We start from the raw sequence: 13975 nt of genomic DNA on the forward strand, positions 1-13975 counted from the left end.
AAGCTACAAAACAGATTTCAGTACTTCAATAGGTTGGTATATTAACATTATATCAGTTAATGAAATTACGGTATTTAACTGTAAATTTAAGTTAAAACTGTAAAACCTAAAACGTTGCCAGTTTTTTACCGTAAATTTTACGGAATTTTTTTTTACAGTGTACATATATATATATATATATATATATATATATATATGTATGTGTGTGTGTGTGTTTGTGCATATTTGTGAAAGTATTTATTTATTTATTCATTTATTCACAGACACCATTCATGGACCTTACAGAGACTTTTCACTGGGCCTTACAACTGAAGTTGTTTGTGTTTTCATTTTCCATAACTTTTGAATTTAGCATGCAGTCATTTCATTTATCAAACATTGTGGAGCACATACTCCATTCAGTAGATACTTGAGCCTTTTACTCATGGCACACAGCATCTCTGGATACAGCCTATGATAGTCGTGCCTTCCCTTCATTGGGTTATTACTTGACTCCAGAATCACTGCTCTGAGACATTTGCCGACGCTTCCTGACAGACTTTTATAATGCAGAGGAAGTCTTGCATCTCGGGGGAACTTCTTGCATCTGTTTAGTTGCCTGGCCGCTGGTGAAATGGCAGCCTGACAGCTGTGGAGAGAAAGATGCTGATGGATTACTGAGGATGGGTGTGCAGTCCCAATTCTAAAGACCCTTTTTCCAGTCTGACCCGACTAGATTGGATGGGATTCATTATAGCCCTCCACAATTTATCTGCAAAATGGCCTAAATGGCTTTTTTATTTTTTTTTACATATTGTAATAAAGAACATTTCAAAATTCTCTTCCATCCGGAAAGGTCTGTAGATTTTGACAGGCAACATTTTCCCAGTCACATCCAATTTGCAAAAGGTCATTTCAAAGGGGCTACTCACCAAGTGCTCTGTTAATAGTTAGAGCGGTGAGTAGAAGATGATCTTTCCTGGCCCAGAAAAAAAACCTTAGAATAGGCCAGCTTCATAACAAAACACAATACAAAACAAGACAAAATAGCAACCAGTGTTGGGGAGTAATAAATTATTATATTATATTATATTGTATTGTATTGTATTGTATTGTATTGTATTATATTAACAAACAAACAAACAAAAAAAGTAATATTTTTGGCAACAGTAAAGGCCCTTTCACACCAAACGTGAAATTAATAAGCCTCAATTTGTCAGTGAATAAATGGAAAACGTGCGTTGCCTATCTAAAAAAAAAATAAAAATCAGAGATTTTCTTGTGAATTAAAAAGTAATCTGATTACATAACTCATGTTACTTGTAATGTGTTACCAACAACACTGATAGCAAACTAATCCAACACTAGCTTCCATCAAGGGTTGAAATGGTTCCGATTGGAAGTACAAATGCATTTCACATTTCTTGAGCACTTTCTTCAAAATAGGTCAGCATTGTAGATACATAACAACATAGCAAACCTAACAATCCTAATCTTGCTCCTCTTCTTTGTACGTTGCTTATCAAATGTGGGATCGAATGAATTATGCAAGATCTTCTAATTTTGCTAATTGAACACACATGCAAATTTGATGAGAATAGCTGGATTGACTTGAGGTAATTGCACATTCCCGTGTTGATTAAAAATGGCATATAGATCAAGACTCAAAACCGTGATCAGCAACACAGCAATTGGTTGAAGACACAGAATCGAGAAAAAGAAATGCATATACTTACAGTTTTTTACAGCACAAATTATAGAGGCCTATGACCAATTCACAAGTCTTATTTAGAAAGAATCATTGTAGTCTTGTCTAGATGGACCTTTAATAAATAGCACACGGTCTTATCTACTGTAGAACTGGTCAGACCTGGAGATAGTTTGCTTTGTTCTGAAACAGTCATTGTTACAATGTTGCATTTTCTCATTGGTTTGTTCGCTGTCACAACACAACTTTTGGTTACACTTTATTTCGATAGTCCACTTTAGACATTCTATTAACTATAAGTAACTTTGTAACTACATGTCAACTACATGTCGACTAATTCTCATTAATTTGCAACTACATATCTACTAACTCTCAGAGTAGACTGGTAGGGTAGGTTTAGGGTTAGTAGAATACGTTGACAAAGAAAGTGTTAGATGATATTAAGCAGACAGTCTACTAATACTCTACTAACTGCTAGTTGACATGTAGTTGCAAAGTTACTTACTGTTAATAGAATGTCTAAAGTGGACTATCGAAATAAAGTGTTACCCAACTTTTTTTAAATGTATCAGTTAGAGCTGGAATCAAGGCATCAAAATTCTCTTGATGTTTACTGTTGCTGTCAGGAACTATTTTTCAGCAGAGGGATAGCATTTAATTAATTTACTTCAAAAAAGTGACATATAAATTCATAATTTTTTGGTTTAATATTTGCATTGTGTGGCAATCATTTTATAAAAGCGATAAGGTACTCGAGGCATGCTGTATTGGGAATAAGTGCCTAACAACACCCATCAGCCGTGACTTACTCAATATGGCACTGCCTCCCGTACCTTACTGCTTACATAAAGCACAACTCACAAAGAAGTCACTTTCAAACAAGCAGTATTCTCCTTTTCAGTGTGCCACATTCATGTGAGCAACTTCAATCTCACAGATTCCTGTTGGAATTAATGGATTTTGCCGACAACATTTTGTAGAGAAATGGTAAATGCGCCTGCAACTTTAGAATGGCAGTGCAAAGTGTTTTATTGCTGTAAGCTGATTGGCTGATGGCACTACAAGAACGCAAGAATACTGGGCTATTTGTTCCATACTACACTCCTACTAGGTTCTTCACAGCGATGCCATAGAAGAACCATTTTTTGGTTCCACAAAGAACCATTTAGTCAAACGTTCTTTAAAGAACCATCTCTTTCTTACCTTTTTATAATCTGAAGAACCTTCTTTCGCCACAAAGAAGCTTTAGTGAAACAGAAAGGTTCTTCAGATGTTAAAGATTCTTTATGGAACCATTTAGACAAAAAGGTTCTTCTAAGGCATTGTGAAGCACCTTTATTTTTAAGAGTTTATATCTCCCAGCATAGGATAACTGCCAAAACTAGCCATCCAAATGTTGACCCCTGGGGTTTTTGACACATTGAAATCCACCCTTCAGCTTGACAAAGATCATTTCAGTCCATGCCATTGTCCTAGCTAGAGCTGCACTGTGACGGGTTTGTGAGTTTAGGTTGGGTTTGGAAACATAGGAGTCATTAAATGTTGCCTGCAGGCATAGCCCCAGTTTAATAACAGCATCCTGTCATAATGACTTGTAATAAAATATACACTTACATTTGTTCAACCTACAATAAGTTTAATAATACACCTCACTAGCTGAACTAAGCTTAACTTGGTCCTGCAGTGCAATCCTCAGGCTTTATTATTCACATGAGACTGACTGCCCACTGACTTTTTGGCCTTATTGACTAGTTGCCTCGTGTTGCTATGAAATTGCATGGATCAAAGTGCTAAATGATGTATTTTACAGTTCAATAATACTGCCGATTAATAATGAATGCATTTGCATGCACAAGATTACACCAATTAAGCTTAATCAATCAACATACTGGTTATGCAACGTTTTAAATGCTGTTAAGACCACCCAATACCTTTATTTCAAATTGCATGCATATACTTTTCTCTTTTATTTTTTTTAAATTCAGTATAATTTTGTATCAGCATTTCGTTGTGCATGTAATATGCATAATGCCACAACAGTGCTTTAACCTTCAAGTATTATTATTATTGTTCGTTCGTTCGTTCGTTTGTTTTTATTTATGTATTTATTTTTTGTATATGTTGGTCAGTCAATGACTGTTTTTACCTGAACAAGAATGTGACATTAAATGGAATCTGGAATGCATTAATCTGACTGCCATAAACAGATAATGAAACTGAAAGTATCTAAACAAAACAGCTGGCATATGCCTGTATTAATGTCATGTAAACACCTTTTTCAGAGCATCCACTGTAAAAGATCAATTATGTGCATGTTTAAACAAAGCTAATTGGCGGTACAAGACAATGGCAGCGAAGCACATTATTGAAAGAAATATTTTCGCAATCATGAAAATAATTTAATTTTAATCAGTACACAAATGGGTAAAAGAGATAAAAATGTAATGTCTCAGTCTACATCCATCATGCTCTTGTGTATTATTGCAAAGGACATTGAATGTGAAAAATGACTACAAATACAGTGTAATTATGGCAAGAATAAGTATTTTTGTAACACTTTAGTACAGGGACCAATTCTCACTGTTAACTAGTTGCTTATTTGCATGTCTATTATTAACATATTGGCTGTTTATTAGTACTTATAAAGCACATATTCTGCATGACCATATTTTACATTCCAAGACCTAAACTTAACAACTACCTTACTAACTATTAATAAGCAGCACATTAGGAGTTTGAGGCAAAAGTTGTAGTTAATGGTTTGTTAATAGCAAGATTTGGACTTTTAAAAAAAAGTGTGACTCTGTTTCCAGTGTATAACAGCAAGAAAATAAAGCATAATGTGCATTTCTCAGGTTATTCAGAATATGCTGATTCCATGTACACTCCAGGAATATTCCAATAGCTGGTGAGCATATTTATTTTGTTTTTAAAATAAAGGCTTTACCTAAATCAGAAAACGATGCATGTAAATGCTATCATGCAGCACATATTTTCTCTATTCCTCGACTCTGCTCCCAGTAATGCACACTGAATATGACATAAGTGTTTGAGCTCAGCTCGTTAGTAAAGGCAGCATGAATTTGAGTTTGGTGTGTCAGATTAGACTGTGGCGAAACATGAAGGTGAACATGAAGTTTTAATATGAAAGAAAATTGGAAGAACCATTATCATTGTTATTAATATTATATACACATTATCATTGTGACTATTGATCTAAAAGAAAGTCAGCTGAGCTCTAGACATAACCAAGCAAATATTTAATGACTACTAACCACAATAACTTGGCAGAAATTGAATCATTATTTATGTATGTATTTAGTTATCAGTTTATCTGTTTATTTATTTATGTATGTATTTGTTTATTTCTTTAAATGTTACACACACATTGAACATCAGACGTATCTTGATGCCCACCAAAGACAGAATTTTCAAAATATGCTATTCTTATACTTTTAATTCAGTTCTATTTATTTTAACCTTTGTTATTTATTTACTACACTGTACTTGTACTGAATTGGGTTGGGTGCATTGCATACTTAATGCTGTAATAGTCACAGACATACCAACAAAGATTTTCTTTAGCTCAGAGAGCGAGCAGAACATCCCAACTCTTTAAAAAAAAATTTTTTTTTAGACCATGTCATAATGGGGCGATCGTTCCTGAATGCGTCATGGATCATTTTATTAGCAGTGGATGCTGCATACTGAGAGATAATAACTGTAACATCTGCACTTTATGGAGTGATATTGATCAAGAACACTCTTTCTGTTTTATATAGAGAAGATTAATTTTGTGCACTGAAAGCCAAAAGTTTAAATACACCCCAAAAAATGTGGTCAGTGACGTAACATTTAAAATTTAACATTTATTTTTATGTTTATATTAACATCTAATCACAAAGTCAAATCTGTTAAGTCACATTAAAACCCATCACTTCTAATAAAACTACGGGACAGTAAGCATATGAGCATATTTCATTTATTTGTCAATATAAACTGTTGGATGTTAATATTCAATTTTATGGCATTACTCATCAAATCACAGATGGTGTAACGATGATTGCAGACAGTGCCACTTAATAAACGAATAAATAGTAAATACATAAACTGAATTCTGATGAAAACATGACAAGCAACTTGTCTAAAATCTGTCATTTTGGAAGTACAATCAACTGCCAATGTCATTTCAGATCTCTCGTTTCTAATCGTTTACTTGGAGCTCACATAAAGGAGAAGTTTTGTCATTTTTAGGTATTAACTTTCTTTCTCATTTCCCAGTTAAACTAGACGTAGCAGCATTGCACTATACCATTTTTTTTAGATTCTGCTTTGCAGCAAGTGAGAAGCTGCTGTGTAAAACCATAGTTTGTTGGCAGAGATTTAGTTTTGTTGCATGGCTTTCTTACAGTATAGCACTGCACTGCTTCAAAATCCAGCACAACATAAACACAAAGTTCTGAAAAAATACATGTTTATTCATGAAACAATGAGCTTAAATAAAACCAAATATATCTGACTGCCCAAGACTGTGAATTAAAGCTCATCATTTCTGGCTGCAGTGTTTACTGGTGCTGTCTGTCTCCTGTGATATGCCTCAGTCTCTATAATGACTGATACATTAGCAGAACATCATGCGTCACTATGGAGCCAATACGTGGGAGAGGAAAAATCAACGTCGTTCCTTACTCTCTAAACACATCAGAATAGCAGCATGCTAATGGCTTTCACTGTCATACAGGAGCATGAAAACACATTAGTCGAGAGCGAGACATGAGTTCAGTTCAGTTTTGCAGGTGCAGGCCTGATAAATAAACACGTGATTACGAAATAGAAATAAATGGACATTTTTTTTTTTTTTTTTTGGAAATAATAACATTACAAATGTTGGATGACAGCATAAATACCAAGAAAAAAACAAATAATAAAAAAATAAAAAAATAAATAAAATAATATAAAATAAATGCACATTTGAATGAGAGTATACTGTAGTATGCTGGGTAGATTACTTACAAATTAAAGTCGATTACAGATAGTTAGTAATGTAATCCATTGCATTACACGTGCTTTTCGATTACTTTTGACCTAATTAATCAGATTGATTTAAATAACATAATCTTGTATCATATTGATATACAAATACAAAGAAAATAAATTGTATAGCATGTGTTGTTATTAACAACATTAAACATTATATTACGTCAAACTGGGTTTCATGAAGGAACTGCAGGGGGTTTGTGAGTTTAATGAAAAGCTAATAGTGAATTAAATCATAAAAATGTAAAATTAAATCATATTAAAACAACAAAGTCTAAGTGATAATAAGTAATAAGTGACTATTATTCTTAGGGAGCAGTGAATATGCAAATGTGTTACTTAATTATTAGCTTATTACATGAAAATCTCAAAGTAAACACTAACCCTATTGCTATTTTGTGAATAATATGTAATCATGCAATCAATAAAAAAGTAACTAAGTCAGGAGGGGAAGTGTCCATGTGCATTTTCCTAATTTTTTAGTAACCATAAAAATAATTACTTCTGGGATTTTTTTTTTTTTTTTTCCTGGGGTTATATGTTAAATGGTATCCAACAAGTATAAGAAAAAAAAAAAAAATGAGAATATTCACCTCTTGGGGGAAAGAACAAATTACTTCTTAGCTTTCTTATTAGCTCTGATGCTAGCAGCATGTCCCTGTTGTATTACTAGGGGAAATTGAGTTTATTCAGTGAGAGGCTTGTTCCCTGCATGAAAGCTTCCGTGTCTTTCCACGTTTCATCACACCAATCTAAAAATCCATAAAGCTGTAGAGGTTCCCGTGTCAGTTGTTGGGGTCTTTTAAAAACACTCCCCCTGATGTTCTGCTTCATGAGTCACTAATTGTAACTGGCATACCCAGTGTGAAAAGGAAACAAGCAATGCTACTTTTTTTATTTTTTTTTATTTCTTGCTTTCTTTGCTCTCAGAAAGTCTTAAGGCTCCTTCAGTTTTTTCGCTTGTTGTAATGTTGCAGCCTTACACCAAAATGTTTTTTTTTTCATTATACAGTATGCACTTAAAGAGATTCACCCAAAAATAATATTTTGTCATTACTAACTCACCCTCATGTTTTTCCATAACAGTATGGATTTATTTCTTCTGCTGAACATAAAATAAGTTATACATCCAAAAATATGCAAAAAATGCTGCAGGGGTGTGAACTCCATGAATCGGTGCTCTTTGGATGCAGAGATTCTTTTGTCATCAAAAAATTAAATAAAATAAATCAATCCTTGTGGCTAATTTGACACTCTGGACACCCTGATGAAGGCGAGTTAGTATGTGAATAAAGGATTTTTACTTTTTCCACAATATTTTCGAGTGCCTTGGATTGATACGTTTTTTGATGTCATAAAAAGTTACTTCAAAGAAAGCTGGTAACCAAATAGTTGCTGGTAGCCATTGATACTATGGAAAGCTATGGGAAATTTATCTTTATTTTTTTTATTTATCAGTGTTTTACAGATGAAACATAAATATTATGAATTATGTAATGATATTAGGATATAATAATATATGCTGTATGTTGCTTTTGAACATTTTTAGTCTGTATACACAATTTAAAAGCATCATTGGAGAAAGATGTTAAGTATTTCACTATAATATATTTTTACATTTATAGTAATGATTTGAAATTTATATGGTTTGATATCTGTCACATTTTTATCTATTTTTTTCCGCTATAAGGAGTTGAGTCTATGCATATATATATGTATATATATATGTATATATATATATGATAAATAAGAGCTTTGGCAGAGGGGAATATTTTTGGAAAATAGATTTAGTAGAATGTACAGATTTTATGGTGCTTTTGTCATTTTTGGAGGCTGACAGGAAAAAAAATTGAAACATTTTTATAAAAGAAAAACTAACATCTTGGACAAAAAAAAAAAAAAAAACTCCACAGTATTCCAAGGAAACAGCTAAAGATGATATGTGGTTTTCACTGGCTTATGAGCAAGTAAATTAGCACAGAACTGTTATTTTAACTCCCAAAGTTTAACCTTAAATGAATATGGTATCAAAGGGAATATATTTGAATATAGTAGAAGAGTGATGTTTTGGTTGTGTGGGATAAAACCGCTAGATTTAATCTGGTGAAGCCACTTTGATGAGTGGTTATAACACGTACGGTTTACTAGAATATTCAATCATAACGTTGCATTTGTACTTTTGAAATCAGCTAACATGATGAAATCCCAGACCTTCATAAATATCCGTTAAAGATCAATGAAACCCTGTTTAGCTCCCATTCAATAGCCCTATTCAATACAGTAATCTGTGTATTATAGTACTGCATGTAGCTAATCTCAGGTCAGCTGTAAATCTCAGGTTGCTGATTGCTCTGTTTAACAGAATTGAGAACTGCTGCAGATGATGTGCATCTTAAACAGCTGTGTCCCTGTTCACCTCTCCTGCCCACGCTTTACCCTCACCTTCACCCACTAAGGTTAAATAATACGCTATTAAAGCACCCCTGCATATACTGCACTGAGGGGGGCGGGGGTCTTGTTTACCTTGTTTTGCCTCATGCATGTACACTTTCCACTGATGATATACTCTGGGTTGCATGTCCAGTATTCGTTCTGAGAACTTTCTTTGAGGACACAAGGACAGAAAGCACCTAACAGACATGAATCTGAATAACTTGGCTTGTGTGAAAAGTGTTGTGCCCATTCATTTACATTTTACATTTATTCTTTTAGCAGACACTTTTATCCAAAGCGATTTACAATTGAGGAATACATCAAGCAATTCATCATAAAGAGGCAAATAAACACAGGTAGTGCTCGTAATACAAAGTTTCAGGCAAAAAAATAATAATATTGCAAAAAAAAAGAAAAAGTGTTGCATTTGTGTTGCATATGAAATCTTCACTAAAACTTTACATAAAATACCTTTATGATGTCTAAAATGTCTAAATTGCATTGTCCAGTAACAAACTTAGTACATAAGTAGTTAAAACGTATTAAGTATTTAGTATATTTAGTACAGTTTGTATTTTTTATAGTGGTGTCTTCTATTCTTAAATTGTATCTCTCAGTTGTAGGTAAATTTAAAACATCTATGTTGGCAAGTACAATGGAAGCCCATTTCTGCAAATGAAACAAAAAAAAAGTTAATTGTGAATTTTTCTCTCAAATTCAGATTTTTTTTGCAATTCTGACTTTTTTTTTCTCAGAAATGTGAGATATAAACTCACAGTTGCGAGAAATAAAATCAGAATTGTAAGATGTAAACTAGCAATGCTGACCTCTTTTCTCAGAATTGCGAGTTATAGAGTCAGAAGTGTGAGATATAAACTCGCAATTGTAAGAAAATAGTATTTTTTCCATCAGAATTGGAAAGAAGTCAGAACTCTGAGAAAAAGAAAAACAAAACAGAATTGTATTATCTTGCAATTCTGACTTATAACTAGCAATTGCGAGTTTGTATCTCACTATTCAGAGAAAAAAATATGTCAGAATTGAAGTTGCAATTACCTTTTTTTCATTTTTTATTCCGTGGTGGGAACGGACTTCCATGTAGGGTGTCTTGTTATTTATTTACATTAAAAGTTCAAATCTGCATCCTGAGAGCTTCTGTGGCACTGGTGCCAGCTTAAAAACAAAGGGTGAAATTAAAATATACTTTTATCATGGTATAATGAACATATTTGTAGCTTCCAGGTTCAAGGTCTGGATGATTTGTCATAAGTTTTAATTAAGTGCATTTGGCCAAATAGAATAAGCTCCTCGGGTCTTAAACTGTATCACGTTCAGAGGGTTTGATATTCCAGGCTTGTGCAACATGCTGGAAATTCAATATAGGGGCTAATTCACCTTGTCCTTGTGCTCAGGCCCTGCTTAATGTGTGACAATGTTGATGTCAGCAGCTTCAGGATGCATCTTAAACATGGATGACTGTCTATAGCAGGGTTCCTCAAATCTTGCCCTGGGGGAAGAGTTTAGCTCCAACCCTGATCAAACTCACCTACCTGTGATTTTCTAATGATCCTGAAGACAATGATTAGCATGCTCAGGTGTGTTTGATTACAGTTAGAGCTAAACTCTGCAGGAAAGTGGATCTCGTGGGCCAGATTTGAGAATCCCTGGTCTATAGGGTAATGGGAGAGACACAAATGGAAACTTTACAGCATACAATTTCCTTCAAAGCATATCATTGCATCTGTGCAGGTGGCATAAGGCCACAAAAACACATATGCATGTGCTCACACACACACACACACACACACACACACACACACACACCTACCTGAGGAAATTTGTGCATGTAAGCAGAATCTCTTAGAATAGACTGTTGAGCGCACAGTCTCTATATCAATTAATTAATCACAAATCTACACTGTTGAGTGCACAGTCTCTATATCAGTTAATTAATCACAAATCTCAATTTTGGTTTGAAAAGCTAGAATAAAAAATGATGACTGAACAATGCTTTATCAATCTTCATTCTCATGCTTTTCTTAAAATAAAAAAATAAAATTAATGAATAAATAAAATCCACACAATTTCTAAATCTAAACATTTAAAAGGGCATTTTTACTCAAACAGCTTATATATATATATATATATATATATATATATAATATAAAACAATAATCATTTGTTTACAAAAATAGATGATAGTGATAATAGCAATAAAGAATAGTGAGAATGATAATTACATATTAACCTGTTATTATCATCCATCTTGACAAGGCTTAATTTCCATTATGCCATAGATGGAAATCCATTAGAGGAAAAATACTGTACACATATGAGTATCTGGCTTCACGCAGGTTATCAACATTGTATGCAACACCAGGGTATTTTCTTGTTTTATTGAATTGTTTTAATGTAGTAATTGCATTAGTCTGTCCCACAGGACCCTGTGTTAAAGTTTAAATGCTGGATTAAAAACAACTGAATTATATATAGTTTTGAGCACACAACAGTGAATACAAGCATAAAATATAAGTATAATGTGGACAACAGATGCTTTTATTTCTCGACAAAACAATATGAGTATTGTGAACACATTTCATCCAAGTACACTGGAAAAATTAGTTCTTGATATTGAATTAAACTAAATTTTACTGAAACAATTAACTGAAGTTTTTTTCTAAACAGTCAAACATTACAAATAGAAAAATTAAATTAACTGAAATTGCTTGTTAACTGCTAGTTAGCGATAGCACACATGCATGTCCTAATATAACAAAAGACTATCACTTTATAATCCTGTGCAGAAATCCAGAAAATAACTCTCAATTTCAACATCTAATCTATTGTCACATATTTTAACGCACACATTCATACATATTTGCTCTCATAGTCACATATTCTAACGCACACATTCATATATTTTACTCTTATATTCATATATTTTACGCACACATTATACATTTTGCTCTTATGCATATGTATTATAAGTATACATTTAATATTATATGATAATACATGCGTGTAAGAAGAAAATGCATGTATGTCTAAAGAAAATATGTATATGTTAGAAAAGAATATATATGCATGTGTGAGAGAGTATAGTGGAAACGGAAGGAGTATGATGGAAACGGAAGGCCGGTTAGACGCGATCAGTGTTACGTTTAGCACAAGTCCTAATTAGCATGGCTGAGGTAGATGAGGTGAGTTATTTGGGTTTTAAAAAATATCATCTTGAAAAGGTTACATCTATGGCCTCGTCTCTTGAGCGAGTTGGGATTGAGGGTGCGGGCGCAGCCTCAGTCGTGTTGCCAGATACACTTATTATGCATCTATGGATTTGTTTTTTCCACTTATGTGACAATTTAGGAAGTGAATAAAGTGGGAGGTGGCAGGTTAGGGTTAGCGATATCTTTATATTATTTCCATAACTCGAGATTTGGACTCATTGTGGTTTATTTGTTTTTAGATAGTTTTGTTTGTTTTTTGTAGCAATATCTGGCAACACTGTATCACACATCAAACTAACGGTGTGTTTCCACTGGCACGTAGCGAGTGCAGCGGAGCAAGCATTTTCAATTCATTCCTATGGAAGTTGAGCTTAAACGCTTGCACGATGCATTATGGGATTGAAAGTGGCACGGAGAAAGCGTTGAGAGTGGCCGAGAGCGTCAAAAAGGTTGGGCATTCCTCGACTTTATGCAAATATCTAGCGAAAAACGCTGGGCGACAACCATGCATGCACCAACCCATGCAACGTAATGGTGCGTTTCCACTACAGCATCAAATCTGCACTCAGTGCCGCTGGCAATGCTACAACGCCACTCCTTTGGGGCGTGTCAAATTTAGGGCAGAGCACGCCTCTAAAATAATGTTTACACCCTGGTTGCGTTTCATCTTCTTCTTTTCACAGTGATTGGTTGTCGCCCGACGTTTTTCACACGATATTTGCATAAAGTCGAGGAATGCCCAACATTTTTGACGCTCTCGGTCTCTCTCAGCGCTTTCTCCGCACCGCTTTCAATCACATAATGCACCGTGCGAGCTGTTGCATCCAGTGTAGACACAATGTGATAGTAGCCTTATCAAAAACTGCCTATAAACAGCGGGGGATAGTTATTCCTGACAGGATACCATTCGGTAACACAAACGTAGTGATCATCATAATATTATCTGTAAGAAATGCACTGAAGATGGACACGAAGAGGATAGAACAGTCGTGCAAGCAGAGAAAATACTGTACCAGACAGAACAAATTTATTGTTTGCAATGCTCGAAATACTGGAAGAAAAACATAAATATTGAAATGGGGTGGGGGTTATTATGAATGTATTTCTGAGGAGAACTGACTGTCTTCAGAAAAGTTTATATTACATTTTATTTTCCCCTTACCTCTGTAAAATACAGTATGTGTGTGAGAGTTAAAATGTATGTATGCGAAAGGAGAATGTAAGGGTTTGAGAATAGAAATGTATGTATGTAAATGAGAATGTAAGTGTGTGAGAGTAGAAATATGTATGCGGAAGGAGAATGTAAGGGTTTGACAATTGAAATATATGTATGCAAAAGGAGAATGTAAGTGTGTGAGAATAGAAATATCTGTATGAGAAAGGATAATGTACGCATGTGAGAGTAGAATGTAAGTGCGTGAGAATAGAAATAGGTATGCGAAAGGAGAATGTAAGTGTGTAAGAATAGAAATGTATGTATGCGAAAGGAGAATGTAAGTGTGAGAGTAGAAATGTATGTATGCGAAAGGAGAATGTTAGTGTGTGAGAGTAGAAATATGTATGCAAAAGGAGAATGTAAGTGTGTGAGAAT

Source organism: Sinocyclocheilus rhinocerous, unplaced genomic scaffold (genome assembly GCF_001515625.1).
Source record: "Sinocyclocheilus rhinocerous isolate Xijiao unplaced genomic scaffold, SAMN03320098_v1.1 scaffold1427, whole genome shotgun sequence".
Classification (NCBI taxonomy): Eukaryota; Metazoa; Chordata; class Actinopteri; order Cypriniformes; family Cyprinidae; genus Sinocyclocheilus; species Sinocyclocheilus rhinocerous.